Source organism: Balaenoptera ricei, chromosome 10 (genome assembly GCF_028023285.1).
Source record: "Balaenoptera ricei isolate mBalRic1 chromosome 10, mBalRic1.hap2, whole genome shotgun sequence".
Lineage (NCBI taxonomy): Eukaryota > Metazoa > Chordata > Mammalia > Artiodactyla > Balaenopteridae > Balaenoptera > Balaenoptera ricei.
The window spans coordinates 62117679-62134815 of NC_082648.1; positions in this window are offsets into that span (position 1 = coordinate 62117679).

Here is a 17137-nt window from a genome sequence, read left to right on the forward strand (position 1 = left end):
AATGTCCTAAAGGCAGCTATAACATTACGTTTTCATTTTGGTTTCTTGCTCCCTCTTTACTATAAGTCACATTTTATTCAGATTTTTGAGATAGTTGAGATTTGACAATTAGACATTAGGATACCATGTAAGAAATTTATTTATTTACTTATCTCCTTTCTGTTCCTTTATATCTTTCTTATTACCAAATTCAAATTTTTCTTCTAAAGAATAGTACAAAGTTTCTATTATATGAATGATTCTATGACTTCTAAACATGAGAGAATCAAAATGATGTTGAGAAATCTTTCAGGTTACCCAGTTTCTATTTATTGGAGCATAACCTGATTTATAAATTTAAAAATAGTGATGCTATATAATGCATATTTGAAAGTATGTGATTTTCATTTTCTTTTGGCTAACGTCTCCATTTGCAAACTACTAATTTCCTATTAAATCTACTTTTGCTGATGGTTTATTTTATTAATCAATGTTTAAAGTCTTATTTAAGTTTTGTATTGAAGCTATTTTAACATAGCTCTAAAAGTAAATGCTAAGTTAGTATCAATATGTACTATACTCAGAAAATAGTATAATTTAAAAAACTTATAACTTTAATTTTTCTTGTAAAGCAATTGGAACATAATACGTCCTTTTGCTTGCAGAAATTAAATGGACATTAATAATCTAAAGAAAATTATAGTTTAAATGGTTTCTTACAAGTATAAATGATACATTTATTTAGGAATAATTATCTGATTTTCCAGTTACATAAAGAATGCGTGTATCTGTGCATTTTTAATATAGTTGCTTTAAAACTTAACAGAGGCAATTTACTATTTGTGTAAAATATATCTGCATCTTAATTAGAACTCTGAAAATCTGATACAGTATTGTGCTCTGTGAATAAATATTTTCCACATACACTGCAGGTGAATGTGTAAGCCGAAATGCTTTAGATAAACCTAGGTAAATTTCTTTCCTTTCCTATATACACATACAAAATACACTTAAGTTTGAAATGATAGGTCTGCTCACTGGGAGAGAGAATGTAAGACTTTCCTTTATATATCAGTGCTTCGGTTTGAGCAAACATCTTGTACCAGTTTAAACTTGACTACAAAGTGTTTTATAAACTTCTCTATAGCCTTTGCAAGTTATTGAGGTTAATGGTCAATGCAGTTGCCATCTCTTATGCAATAAACTACTTTATTTTTGTCTGTGAGTTCTTTAAGTAGTAACACAAGCATAAAGGGTGTATTCAGCATACATGGAATATAACCCTATTAGAGTAGCCAACTAAATTACAGAATCTCTGAAGCAGAAAAGCTGCCAACTCTGTAAAATCATGGACTTTCTATTCTTGAATGAAATAAAATGATAAAGCTTCTGATTTCAATAAAAGAATTTGAACCCAAAATTCAGCCATACAAAATGAACCTAATAAAATTGGGATGGCAGTATACATAGTCTATTTGATGATTGCATTGAAGAGAAAAAAGGCTGATCAGAATGGCTATGAATAAGAGCAGTAGAGAGAAACTACTTCTTCATCTCAAGGTTGCTATCCCAAACCACCTGTTAAAAAGTATGGTGTCGTCACTACGTTTATCATAGTCAAAGTCTTGCTCATTAAAGGTGGTAATGTTTCTAGACATCAGAAACTAGATTGTTAACTAGAGACCTAAAAATACGCTGCTAAGTCATGTTACTGATGATATATTTAATAATGGTGACTTATGTCACTTTAAATTTTATTTTATGAATTGGAAAGTCATCCATATTGTAGTTGGAGCCTCTACAATTTTTATGTATTTGGTATTCTGCAGTACTTGCTATTTAATCCTTATCAGTCTCCTCATTCTATTTTTAAAAATTTTTCCTGATTTTTTTCCACAACTATAACCATAAATTCCAAATTAACCTCCAACTAAAAACTAAAATCGATTCATATTCAGCTGCTAAGGAATTTGATAGATGAAATGAAGTAAGTCAAGAAAGAAAGAGAAAGAGTTTGGAAAGCAGTCTGCTTTTAACCCATCTCCTTTCTACTGATGTATTTTGTTCAGGTTCAAGCTTACAAAAACCAAAAGATGGTTATGTATTTTATTCTTCATTCATGTGGATAGCAATATAAGGAAAGTTTCTTAGCATACAGTATAAAGTCATACATGATGTTGTTCAATTTAATATAAATATTACTGAAATATATTTATAGTATAACCAAAGATCTGGAGTTTGCAGTGTGTTTTGCAAATCTCCCCTCCCTCCAACATAAATGTCCATATTTCTTACAGATTTATGGTTAAAAGATGCATGGCTAGGAAAATTGTGAAAATCTTTGGGAAAAAAATCTAACCACATTTTTTTAAGCTTACCAAGTAAGTTACTAACCAATGAGATCTAAAGTAGTATACTTTCATTAAAGTAGTATACTGTAAGTACCTAATATGTGCCAGGAGCTGAGGATATAAAGATGGATATGCAAGAAGTCCTTATCATCAAGGAGATCATATTAACATACAGAAAGACATTGTCATTTATTGGTTACTTGGCAATGTTAGATATACACACTCACAACACTCAGCAAACTATATGCTAGTATCCCTGTTTTATAGATGAGATAATATGTGAACACAAAAACAAATACAAATAAATAAATGCTAGAATAATATATTTTAAATGTTATCTAAGAACAAAGGAAGAGTTGATTCCTTATTTAGCACAAAGCTTCACCAAGGCATTCAAATACGGTCTTTCAGATGAGCCAACCAGGAAGGAAATTGGAATATTGTATATTAGTTACCTATTGCTGCTGAATGATAATTTCCACAAATTTAGTGGCTTAACACAAAACACATTTACTGTCTCACTGTTTCTGTAGATCAGGAATCTAGGCATGTCTTGGCTGGGTCTTCTTTAGAATTCACAAGGCTGCAACCAAGGTGCTGGCCAGGGCTACATTCTTATCTGATGCCTAAATGAGGAAGAACCAGGGAAGAGAGCTGAGGTTCCTGACAGAATTCAGTTTCTTGTGGTTTTAAGGCTGAGGTTATCACTTTCTTAATGGCTGCTGACTGGAGAACATCCCTAGCTCCTAGAAATTGCCCACAGTTCCTTGAAATGTGGGCACCCTCAACATGTCCCTCAAAGCCAGCAAGGGTAGAGATTCCAGTAAGGTGGGCATTACGATCTTATATAATACAGTCAATCACACAATCACATACATCTTGTCATCTTTGCCATATTCTGTTGGTTAGAAGCAACTCATGGATCCCACCACACTCAGGGTTAGGGAATCATACAAAGGCATGAACGCGAGGAGGCAGGTTCATGAGGGTCACCTTAGAAGTTGATCTGCCACAGATAGTATTAAATAAAGAAGATAACCTCTGCCTGAAGTACAAAGACCAAATAGATAAGTAGAGAAACAGGTGGGAAGAATTGAGATTTAGATTTGCCTTAGAAGAGTATAGTTGATTATGTTTCTGGTAATGCTGAATCATACTTGTTTCAAAATATAAAGTTATAGGAACACTCCAAGGGATTGGTATAATAATAATAGTAGTAATGATAATAATAACAGCAATAGCAGTTATCACCTTGCTAACATGATACATTGCAAACTGTGCTGAGGTTATGTATATGGTTCCCAAATTTAGAAAATAAAAGTACAATTAATTTCTGTTAATTTTGAATTCAGATAAAAACTTTTTAAAAGTGTATATATATATATACATATATACATATATTTATATTTGTATTAATGTGCTTCACTATTTTTTTAGTGTAAGTATACTCAAATATTTGGAACATACTTATACTAAGATATCATTTATTATTTATTTGAAATTCAAATTTACCAACTATTAATTCTATTTAACAACTCTAGTTATATATGTAACATTTTATTTATTATAAAAAATATGAGGTAAATACTAGTAACATCATTATCATTTTTATCATTATCCTAAAGATAATTTAACTAAAACTTAAAAAGTTTAAATCCTTGTTCAAAGTACAGATTTTTTTAAGTGTTGAGACTGGCATTCAACTACAGTTTTAATGTAAAAGAGACTGCTCTTCTGACCTTTATAATTTACTGCCTTTCAGCTTAAAAATAATACTGTTTAATGTTTATTTCAATCAATAACTTAACATTTACTCAGTGAGTTAAAAAACTAAAAACAATATCTTAAGGGAAAGAATTAGAAACTACATATACTTACTAGACACATTGTAAACAAATGGCAGTGATTAAATTTGGGAGATGGAAAGGCTGTAGAAGAACAGCCATTCCTGTGTCCTTTCAGCAGTGGCAAATCTGAGAAACAGAAATCTAATGAGGAGAAAATGAGGGATGCTGGTGGAATCCTGTTGCAATAAAGAGATTACCATATGTAAAATTCTTTATAGTCCTTGGGTTATTTTACTGCTAGTTCCCTGTTTTGTAAATCTATCAAATCTATGCTGGATTCAGCTCCAGCAAAGGTCTCTTTTCAACTTGACTTTTATTCTCCTATTGGGCATTGCTTTAATATTTTTATAATCTAGCAAATTCTCTCCATCTCTCCCTGCAGTAGAATGGAAGCTGGTATAAACATCCAAATTAGCATGAGTCATTTCTCCCGAGAAGACATTGCATTCTATATGTCCAGTAACCTTATAAACACTGTATGTTGTTTGGAGGCCTGAGATGTATATAACAAAGTAAAGTGTTTCTGGATTGAACTATCACTGTCACTAAGATGGAAAGATTTAAAAATGTTCAAAAAGCATGCACAGTAGAAACAGTCATAGAAGAAGAAAGGGGAGGGAGGGAGTTTAGAATTGACGGTTAAATATTATATCAGGCTTTTTTACTCATCAGAATTACAGTAGATCACATAAGCTCTTACTAACTTTACCGTAGTTGTTAAAAAAATATAGTACATCTATACATTATCCCCAGTATCTTTCCCTTCTCTCATCTCATTCCAACTTCCTGTCCCTTCATTTCATGCTTATCCCTATACCCAGTCTTTAACCAAAGCTTGAAGCATATAGTACAGAAAAGTCAACTACACATTTTATGTCAACATTTTCCAAAGAAAACAAGCAAATAGGATTTTTAGGTATGCCTGTTAAGATAGATTAACTTATGCTTTGGAAAAATATACCTCTAAATTTCTGTGGCTTAATGCAATCACAATTTATTTCCTGTTAATTATATGTTCCCAAAACAGGTGGCAGGAAGTTCTACTCTCTGTACAGTTGACCCTTGAACAACATGGGGGTTAGGGGCACCGACCCTCTCTGCAGTTGAAAATCCAAGTATAATTTATAGTCAGCCCTCCATAGCTGTGGTTCCTTGTATTCCAGGTTCCACACCATGAATTCAACCAACCATGGATTGTGCAGTACTTTAGTATTTACTATTGAAAAAAATCCAAGTATAAGTGGACCTGCGCAGTTCAAACCCATGTTGTTCAAGGGTCAGCTGTACTTACAAAAGGATCCAGGCAACAAGAGATTGCATCTCGGACAAGGAAAGTATAGAATCACAGATTCATGCATTGGTTCTTAAAGCCCCTGCCCAGGAGTGACACGAGTCACTTTTGCTCCATTACACTGGCCCAAAATTATATGGGAACAGCAAAGTGCAATTCTACTACTGGCCTAGAAGGAGAACTAGAAATGTTTTGTGAAAAGCAGCAATGATTATTGTTCAAAATTGTGAACAAACTTAATTTAAAAGACTCTTTTTTAAAAAAGCCACCTTATTGAATGTTTATGGAAGATTCAAAAAGCAGACAGATCAATATTTACACCTGGAAATTAAAGAAAACACCTAGCTAGGCAGGCATAAAATTGGTAGTGCTATAGATATATCATGAGTACATATCCATAATTTTATCAAAAAGTTCCCTTAAGAAAAACGAAAGAAGTGGCTCTCTTGATACATCAGTAATGTGTACATTTTCTTCCACTAGTTAGAGTAAATTTCTTGAAAGAGGGTCTTCATTCAGGTTATTTAAGAAAGAATAAAAAGCAAGTAATTGATGTGTTTTCTTAACTCCTTTCACACTTCCTTATTCGTAGGGCAATCAACTCAAAGTTGTTATCATCTAAAGGCTTTATGAGAAATGTGTGAATTCTCACTCCATATATGAATATCAATTTGCATTTAAAAAAATCAAAATGTTTATGAATGCCTGAATGTTTTCTTCATCATGAATCTAAGCTGATATCACTGGCTATACTTTTTATGTGAAATTTGAAAACTCAACCATAGATAAAAGGTACACATTTTTCATAAATCCTTTTATATGATATTTCAAATATATAAAATATGGAATAAATTGACACCCAGCTACAATTTTATGTGAATTTAAGTGTGGATATCACAGCAGATCATAGAATTGCATGATTTTATTGTTCAGCTTTCCCTTTCCACTTCCCCACTGCATAAAAAGGAAATAGATTTTTAGAAAAAATTAACTTAGTGGCTTCACCCAACAGTATTTCAACTCAGTTCTTATCAACAACTATTCGTTGAACCTATATGTCTTACAAGGCACCTTACCAGGCATTTAGAAGATATGAGGTCAAAAATTTATATAGTTAATTTCTGCCCTTGGGTGTGTTTTACTTCATTTTTTCTCCCCACATGTTTACATGGTCACTCTTTTCTTATTTATGGCAGTTGATTGTTCATAGTGTAGGAATAACCAGAACACAAGATGGGCCTTTGTTCCCTGAGACTGGCTCCAACAGGAGAGCTTGCTGTGATTTCCTAGGATGTTGAGGGCAGTAAATCATCTCCTTTTTGGACCTCAAAGTCATAATGTGATAAGGAGGGAGAGAATAGAAAGTGCAGTGATAGCAATCTCTCTGTGGCAGAAAGAAGAGAAAAAAGCAGATTGTGGGCTTGTTTTAACAACGGGTGATGGAGGTAATAAGTACAGATGGGATTTTTGTGTTGACCTTAATTCTGAAAAGCCCCAAGAGGCCACTGAAATTGTATATAGTTCATTTTTTCATTTCTTTGGAATCTTGTTCTATAATCCATAGTCTTGACTTGTCACATAAAGGCATGTTTAAAAGGAAGAAAAATAAAAATAAGAATAAAAAGATTGTGTCAGCACTTTTGTGCTCAGTGTTCTGGAATAGAAGTAGAAAAGGTGCAAAAAGGTCTCAGTTTATGTAAACAAATAGCATTTCAATCAATATAAGAAAAGAAGTTGCTGTGTTTGATTAGATAGAGGAAGGATCTCTACTTGATTATTTTTCCTTCCATATCATTTGCTATTAATTGGTTTAAAAAAAAGGAACCTTTGGTTTAAAAAAAAGGAACCTTTTTTTTTTTGTTTTCCCTAAGCATGACTTTGTAACTATAGAACAAGAGAAGAATGCAAAAATCAAAAAGCAAAAATTTTTTATTAAAAAATCCTTCTAATTGAACATGCATCTCCTCCTAACCACTCAAAATGTGGTAGAGGGAAAGACAAGATTTGAAATGCAGGGTATGCTCTTACTACTTCTATATCAAATATTAAAAGCTGCATAAAAAGTCAAAACCACTGAGTAGTCAAAACATTCAGTAATTAAGGTATGAATTACTCCATGAGGTAAAGACCCTGACCAGCTGAAGTTCTGGAGAGGGCAAATGAATACTAGAAGAATGAAAAGGTAAATATAAACCATGACTTTGTGACATGTTACAGAAATGAGAACTTTAGCTGCTATGAATATTTTTCCTTTGCTTGTTATATGTTTAGTTTATATATTTACTATCTTCTTCTTTGTCTTCACCATCATCTTCTTCCTGATCCCTCTCCCTCTTCCCGTTTTTTCTCATTATTTATTTAAAGATTTTTGTTGGTATTTAATTTTATAATTTAGTCCTTAGGTTATTAAAAGTAGAACTCTTACTGTCTTAGGGATCAGTTAACATCATTTAGACAGGGATGTCATACATGTCACCCAGAGATGGAAACAATGAGTGTTTGGACTTTGACATCTTTGTTCATATCAAGGGTAGTTATATCTGGTTAAGAGAAAGTGTTTTTGTTTTGTTGTGTTTCAAAGGTCAAAAATAATAGAGGATTTTGATGGGAGACAGAAAGGCTGGAATATGGAGGGGGAGATTTCACCTTTTGTATTGCCACCTGTTCCTACCAAGGTCGCTTCAGCAATGATACAGTTGGTTTTAGTCGTCAGAGTTTTTTTTTTTCCCCCCACCTTTCAGAACCTGCCGTATTATGTCCTTTAAGAGACAGCATCACCAGCCACCCAATTATCCCCTTCTCTTACTTGACAGTAACCAATTGAAGGGAAGGTACCATGACTTTTTATCTGTATTAATCTATAACTCTTGTTAAATCAACAAACAGCAGAACCTCTGATTCAAAGTAGGCATAAAGTAATCATTTGTTGAGTGAAATTAAAATGAGAGAAATAATTAGCTAAATAATGGCTTCTGATATTTTCTTTTCTTATTGCACAGAGTTGCATTCAGTTGTTAAATAGACATTCATGCAGGGTCTTCCATGTACCCTGGTCTTGGTGATTCCTTGGTTAATAAAATTGATACTAATGTAAATCTGACAAAATACAAATCAAATTAGATTTCTTAGCATTTATGTAACTGATATTTTATTAGAATCTCTATGCTGGTAAAACCATGGATTTATTTTTAAATTATATTCACTTACCAAATGTTCAAGTAAATTATTATTTTAAATATTATATCCCATTGTGTTTATTTTTGATAGGTAATGATTCTATCTATGCTAGAGTAGATAATTAAAGGTAATAAAAGCGGGTAGTAGAATTTGGATACTGAGGAACTGAAGTTAAAAATTAGCTTCTTACTTTTGTATGAGATTGTTAAGGTTGACCTATCTTCTAGCTCATTGATTCTTTCCTCAGTTGCCTTGAGTCTACTGATGAACGTGTCAAAAGCATTATTCTTTTCTGATACTATGTTTTTGATTTACAGAATTTCCTTTTGATTATTTCTTAGTTTCCAACTTTCTGCTTACATTAGCCATCCAGTCTTATGTGTTGTCTACTTTGCCCATTAGAGCCTTAACATACTAATTATTTTAAGTTCTCTGTCTGATAATTATAATACCCATGCCATATCTGAATCTGGTTCTGATGTCTGCTTTTTTCTCTTCAGACTTTGTTGTTTCTTGCCTTTTGACATATTTTGTAATGTTGTATTGGGTAATAGGAACTGCTAGGTAAATAGACCTTTTTTTTTTTTAATTAATTTATTTATTTGGTTGTTCTGGGTCTTAGTTGTTACATGTGGGCTCCTTAGTTATGGCATGTGAACTGTTAGTTGCAGCATGCATGTGGGATCTAGTTCCCCGGCCAGGGATCGAACCCAGGCCCCCTGCATTAGGAGCTCGGAGTCTTAGCCACTGTGCCACCAGGGAAGTCCCTACACCTTTAATGTAAGGATTTATGTTAACCTGGCTAAGAGCTGGGATGCATCCAATGTTTGTTGTAATTATAGGTATCAGAGACTTCAAATTCCTCTAATGTCCTTATTTTGGGCTCCTTTCTTTGTTTTGGGGCTTTCCTTTATACTGCTTCTTAACGAGGGCCTATATCTTGCAGCTATAGTTTACTGCTACTATGCTGGAATGCTGTTAATATGGCGGTAAAGTGTGGGGAGGAGGAGTCTTCTGTAATTCTCAGACTAAATCACAGTTTCTTGAGACTGCATTTCAGGAATGTAGCCTTCACAAGTGTTTCTGTCTCCTCTACAGGAGTCTAGCTTTTTATCCCCTTCCCATTACCCCTCCCTTAGCTGCAGCATTCTTAATCTGTTTACTTCAATCTCTCTCCCTTATTGACTATGGGTTTTTTCCTCTTAGTTGAGCCAGGAAGACTGTGGCAGGCTAGAGTGGGATTGGAGTTTCCTCACCCTAACTGGGGTAAATTTCCAGTATTGCCAACTTGTGGCATCCTTCCCCTGGAGAGATGACCTTTATCAGGGAGAAGAACCTGGGAGGCTTTCGCATTGGCTACTCTTCTTCCCACTGCCAGGGCCACAAGGGGGATCATCCTTGAATCCTGGCTGTGAGAACCAGATGGCGTTCCTGGAGGGAAAGCTAATGAAAGTGTGCGGCCCAGCTACGACTGTTGCCCCAGGATTTGTTCAGTTGCACACTGATCTATACCCAGTTTTCAAGAATTAACCAAAATTACTATTTAAGTAATTGCCCACTGTTCCTCCCAGCTTATGGTGCCCAGCAGGTTCTGTTCCAGATAAGCAAATCTTGGGTCTTATAGCTCTCTGGATGTTCCTGTCTTTCCACATTTCATGGTGGGTCTTTGTGCTGTGACATCAGCTCTCTGATGGGTCCAAGAAAAGTCATTATTTTTTTTTCTTGTCCAGCTTTTTCTCCTTATAAGGAGGAGAGGAGTGGTAATCTCCAAACTCTTTATATATCAGAGCTGAGGTGACTACCTTCATCTTTAAAAGGGAAATTAAAATACCATTTATGAAGGATTATTAAATCTGAGAATGAAAATAATTTGATTTTATAAACTATTAAATGTTATGAAAGTGTTTGATACTCTTATCAGACTTAAAATACTTTAACAATTGGTAACCTCCTTTCTTTTCCTTCACACTCAAAGTGAATGGATAAGTACCTATGCTTTTGGTTCTTCCTTACGTGAGATGACTGTTTTCCTTAGCCTTTTTAGCCAATCATTTTTTAGCATGGACTTTTATCTTATCTTTAAATATCCATCAGTAACTGTGACCATTCTTCATTCACTTTTTTAATTCCTGTGTCGAAACTACTAGAAACAGCACCTTGGAATCATAATAATCAATAAGCCTTTTGATCTAACTCTTCCCAATGTCACTTCTCCATCTGGAATTTTAGGTGCCTTTAGGATTCTTCTGGCTGACAGTACTTCTTTTATACATACACTTTTTGCTTCTGTTACTTGAGGGGGTGATTGATCCAGATCAACTTCTGAGCATTCCTTTTTATTTGGTCAACAGAATGCCAGCTCTTTTCTTAGAATACTGGGAATATTTCTCAACTTTATAGAAATATAGTAGATTTATGCTGCTTGTTGTAAGTTTGAACATAACGTTGTGACAAGAAAACCAATAAAAGAGTTAACTAGTGCTGATTAGCAGGATAAAGGAGAGAGGTCGTGGAACTCAGATCCAAGAAACTGCCTGTGTATTTGGACAAAGAGTACACCTCTGAGACTCTAGTCCCCAGTACCATAGAAGTGTTCAGCTTGGAAGTTCTCTATGATTATTTAACAAACATATGTTGAGATGAAGAACAAAGGCAAGGTTCCCTCATTCATGAAGATAAATCCTAGAAGGAGAAGGTTGACAGTAAATAAGGAAAAATAAATGAAGGCACAGGAAAATATCAGGTGGTGATGAGTATTCTACAAAAGATCACTGTAAGGTGATTTGGTAGAGTTCTTGGAGGCTACTTTAGATCAGGTGATTAGGGAAGGCCTAATGTTTAAATGACCAGGAGTCAGCTATCAAGGTTAAAAGAAACACTAATGCAAGCTCCTAAAGTGGGAATAAAATCAGCATAATTTAGACCCCTGGAGAAGACTAGTTTTGCTAGAGGGTAGTGAGCAATAAAGAAACATTATAAATTGAAAAATAGAGAAAAATGGCCCTGATTATGTAAGAATCTGTAAGTTAGGTAGGGAGTTTAGATTCTATTAGAAGCCATTGACAAATTTCCTTTTAATTCCATGATAATAATACTGCTTCTTGAAACAACCCTCACCTTCATTCTTTGAAAGTATGGAGGTTAAAATATACGTATATGATAGCAAAATAAAAAGCCACATTATGTCTGTGAAATGATTTCTGATATTTTATAAATTTATTTACATTTATTATCTCACTTGCAAATTATAATCTTGAATAGAAATCTTCAAATGAGAAAGTAGATTTGAAGTTATTTTATAGTCTGTGTAAAGATATGTATAGCTGTATACAAATTGGGTAAAAATTGAGTTAATTGTCTTATTTATTTTCTACATGAGAAAAGTCTAGCTCATGATTTTTATTTTTTTATTTTGTTTCTTCCAATCTTTAATGCTCTTTTCTTGCCCAAAATACTAAGAGACAAAGTTTGAGAAGAACATTGAAATGAAAATGTAACTGACATTTCTGTTTTCTCTACAGGTCATTCAGAGATTTTTTTTTTAATTTTTAAGAGTGTAGAGGCCACTTGTATCATTAACTTTTAGTTAATGAGTCATGTTTAGAGGTTATTTTTCTCTTCTTTTTTTTTTTAACAGGTTTATTGAGATATAATTGATATACCAAAAAAAAAAAAAAGTACACATGTTGAAGGTATACAATTTCTTTTTTGTTGTTTTTTTACATCTTTTTTGAAGTAAAATTGCTTCACACTGTCACACCAGTTTCTGCTGCACAACAAAGCGAATCAGCCATACACACACATATATCCCCACATCCCCTCCCTCTTGCGTCTCCCTCCTACCCTCCCTATCCCACCCCTCTAGGTTGTCACAAAGCACCGAGAGCTGATCTCCCTGTGCTATGCGGCTGCTTCCCACTAGCTATTTATTTTACATTTGGTAGTGTATATATGTCAATGCCACTCTCTTACTTCGTCTCAGCTTACCCTTTTCCCCCTCCCCATAGCCTCAAGTACATTCTCTACATCTGTGTCGTTATTCCTGTCCTGCCTCTAGGTTCTTCAGAACCTTTTTTTTTTTTTTAGATTCCATATATATGTGTTAGCATACGGTATTTGTTTTTCTCTTTCTGACTTACTTCACTCTGTATGACAGACTCTGTGTCCATCCACCTCACTACAAATAACTCAATTTTGTTTCTTTTTATAGCTGAGTAATATTCCATTGTATATATGTGCCACATCTTCTTTATCCATTCACCTGTCGATGGACACTTAGGTTGCTTCTATGTCCTGGCTATTGTGAATAGTGCTGCAATGAATACTGTGGCACATGACTTTTTGAATTATGGATTTCTCAGGGTATATGCCCAGGAGTGGAATTCCTGGGTCATATGGTAGTTCTATTTTTAGTTTTTTAGGGAACTTCCATACTGTTCTCCATAGTGGCTGTAGCAATTTACATTCCCACCAACAGTGTATGAGGGTTCCCTTTTCTCCACACCCTCTCCAGCATTTATTGTTTGTAGATATTTTGATGATGGCCATTCTGACCGATGTGAGGTGATACCTCATTGTAGTTTTGATTTCCATTTCTCGAATGCTTAGTGATGTTAAGCATCCATTAATATGTTTGTTGGCAATCTGTATATCTCCTTTGGAGAAATGTCTATTTAAGTCTTCTGCCCATTTTTGGATTGGGTTGTTTATTTTTTTGATATGGAGCTGCATGAGCTGCTTTTATATTTTGGAGATTAATCCTTTTTCACTTGCTTCGTTTGCAAATATTTTCTCCCATTCTGTGGGTTGTCTTTTCATCTTGTTTGTGGTTTCCTTTGCTGTGCAAAAGCTTTTAACTTTCATTAGGTCCCATTTGTTTATTTTTGTTTTTATTTCCATTTCTCTAGGAGGTGGGTCAAAGAGGATCTTGCTGTGATTTATGTCATAGAGTGTTCTGCCTCTGTTTTCCTCTAAAAGTTTTACAGTGTCTGGTCTTACATTTAGGTCTTTAATGCATTTTGAGTTTATTTTTGTGTATGGTGTTAGGGTGTGCTCTATCCATTCTTTTACACGTAGCTGTCCAGTTTTCCCAGCACCACTTATTGAAGAGGCTGTCTTTTCTCCATTGTATATTCTTGCCTCCTGTATCAAAGATAAGGTGACCATATGTGCGTGGGTTTATCTCTTGGCTTTCTGTCCTGTTCCATGGATCTGTAGTTCTGTTTTTGTGCCAGTACCATACTCTCTTGATTACTGTGGCTTTGTAATTTAGTCTGAAGTCCAGGAACCTGATTCCTCCAGCTCCGTTTTTCTTCCTCAAGAGTGCTTTGGCTCTTCAGGGTCTTTTGTGTTTCCATACAAATTGTGAAATTTTTTGTTCTAGTTCTCTGAAACACACCATTGGTAGTTTGATAGGGATTGCATTGAATCTGTAGATTACTTTGGGTAGTATAGTCATTTTCACAATGTTGATTCTTCCAATCCAAGAACATGGTATATATCTCCATCTCTTTGTATCATCTTTAATTCCTTTCAGCAGTGTCTTATAGTTTTCTGCATACAGGTCTTTTGTCTCCTTAGGTGGGTTTATTCCTAGGTATTTTTCCTTTTTGTTGCAATGGAAAATGGCAGTGTTTCCTTAATTTCTCTTTCAGATTTTTCATCATTAGTGTATAGGAATGTAAGAGATTTCTGTGCGTTAATTTTGTATCCTGCTACTTTACCAAATTAATTAATTAGCTCTAGTAGTTGTCTGGTAACATCTTTAGGATTCTGTATGTATAGTATCATGTCATCTGCAAACAGTGACAGTTTTACTTCTTTTCCGATTTGGATTCCGTTTATTTCTTCTTTGTCTTTGATTGCTATGACTAAAGCTCCCAAGAGTATGTTGAATAATAGTGGTGAGAGTAGGCAACATTGTCTTGTGCCTGATCTTAGTGGAAATGGTTTCAGTTTTTCACCGTTGAGAACGTTGTTGGCTGTGCGTTTGTCATATATTGCCTTGAGATGATCATCCGATTTTCTCCTTCAATTTGGTAATATGGTGTATCACATTGATTGATTTGCATATATTGAAGAATCCTTGTATTCCTGGGATAAACCCCACTTGATCATGGTGTATGATCCTTTTAATGTGCTGCTGGATTCTGTTTGCTAGTATTTTGTTGAGGATTTTTGCATCTATGTTCATCAGTGTTATTTGCCTGTAGTTTTCTTTTTTTGTGACATCTTTGTCTCGTTTTGTTATCAGGGTTATGGTGGCCTTGTAGAATAAGTTTGGGAGTGTTCCTCCCTCTGCAAGTTTTTGGAAGAGTTTGAGAAGGATAGAATTTAGCTCTACTCTAAATGTTTGATAAAATTTGCCTCTGAAGCCATCTGGTCCTGGGCTTTTGTTTGTTGGAAGATTTTTAATCACAGTTTCAATTTCAGTGCTTGTGATTGGTCTGTTTATATTTTCAGTTTCTTCCTGGTTCAGTCTCAGAAGGTTGTTCCTTTCTAAGAATTTATCCATTTCTTCCGGGTTGTCCATTTTATTGACATATAGTTGCCTGTGGTAATCTCTCATGGTCTTTTGTATTTCTGCATTGTCAGTTGTTACTTCTCCTTTTTCATTTCTAATTCTGTTGATTTGAGTCTTCTCCCCTTTTTTTCTTGATGAGTCTGGCTAATGGTTTATCACTTTTGTTTATCTTCTCAAAGAACCAGCTTTTAGTTTTATTGATCTTTGCAATTGTTTTCTTCATTTCTTTTTCATTTATTTCTGATCTGATCTTTATGATTTCTTTCCTTCTGCTAACTTTGGGGTTTTTTTTTTGTTGTTTTTTCTCTAATTGCTTTAGGTGTAAGGTTAGGTTGTTTATTTGAGATGTTTCTTGTTTCTTGAGGTAGGATTTTATTGCTATAAACTTCCCTCTTAGAACCGCTTTTGCTGCATCCCATAGGTTTTGGGCCATTGTGTTTTCATTGTCATTTGTTTCTAGCTGTTTTTTGATTTCTTCTTTGATTTCTTCAGTGATCTCTTGGTTATTTAGTAGCATATTGTATAGCCTCCATGTGTTTGTATTTTTTACAGTGTTTTTCCTGTAATTGATATCAATCTGATAGCATTGAGGTTGGAAAAGATACTTGATATGATTTCGATTTTCTTAAATTTACCAAGGCTTGATTTGTGACCCAAGATATGGTCTATCCTGGAGAATGTTCCATGAGCACTTGAGCAGAAAGTGTATTCTGTTGTTTTTGGATGGAATGTCCTATAAATATCAATTAAGTCTATCTTGTTTAGTGTGTTATTTAAAGCTTGTGTTTCCTTCTTTATTTTCACTTGGATAATCTGTCCATTGGTGAAAGTGCAGTATTAAAGTCCCCTACTATGATTGTGTTACTGTCGATTTCCCCTTTTATGGCTGTTAGCGTTTATTGAGGTCCACCTATGTTGGGTGCATAAATATTTACAGTTGTTATGTCTTCTTCTTGGATTGATCCCTTGATCATTATGTAGTGTCCTTCTTTGTCTCTTGTAATAATCTTTATTTTAAAATCTATTTTGTCTGATATGAGACTTGCTACTCCAGGTTTCTTTTGATTTCCATTTGCATGGAATATCTTTTCCGTCCCCTCACTTTCAGTCTGTATGTGTCCCTAGGTCTGATGTGGGTCTCTTGTAGACAGGCTGCAGCTTCTTAGTTCCCATTGTTTTTGGTGTCTGCCCCCAGTGGGTAAGGTTTGTTCAGTGGGTTGTGTAGGCTTTTTGGTGGAGGGGCCTGGTGCTTGTGTTCTGGTGGATGAGGCTGGATCTTGTCTTTCTGGTGGGCAGGACTGCGTCTGGTGGTGTGTTTTCGGGTGTCTGTGACCTTAGTTTGATTTTAGGCAGCCTCACTGCTAATGGGTGGGCTTGTGTTCCTGTCTTGCTAGTTGTTTGGCATGGGGTTCCCAGCACTGGAGCTTGCTGGTCGTTGAGTGGAGCTGGGTCTTAGCATTGAGACAGAGGTCTGTGGGAGAGCTCTCTCCGATTGATATTACTTGGGGCCAGGAGGTCCCTGGTGGTCCAGTGTCCTGAACTCAGCTCTCCCACCTCAGCGTCTCAGGTCTGAAACCTGGCCAGAACACCAAGACCCTGTCAGTCACATGGCTCAGAAGAAAAGGGAGGAAAAAAAAGAAAGAAAAATAAAGTAAAATAAAGTAAAGTTATTAAAATAAAAAATTTAAAATATATATTATTAAAATAAAAAAAATTTTTAAGTAATAAAAATAAAAAAGAAGAGAGCAACAAAACCAATAAACAAATCCACCAGTGATAACAAGTGCTAAAAATTAAACTAATATAACCATATAAATCAGAAACTAGTCAGTCGCATACAGCAAACCACAAATCTACAGTTGCTCCCAAAGTCCACCGTCTCAATTTTGTGATGATTCATTATATATTCAGGTATTCCACAGATGCAGTGTACATCAGGTAGATTGTGGAGATTTAATCCTCTGCTTCT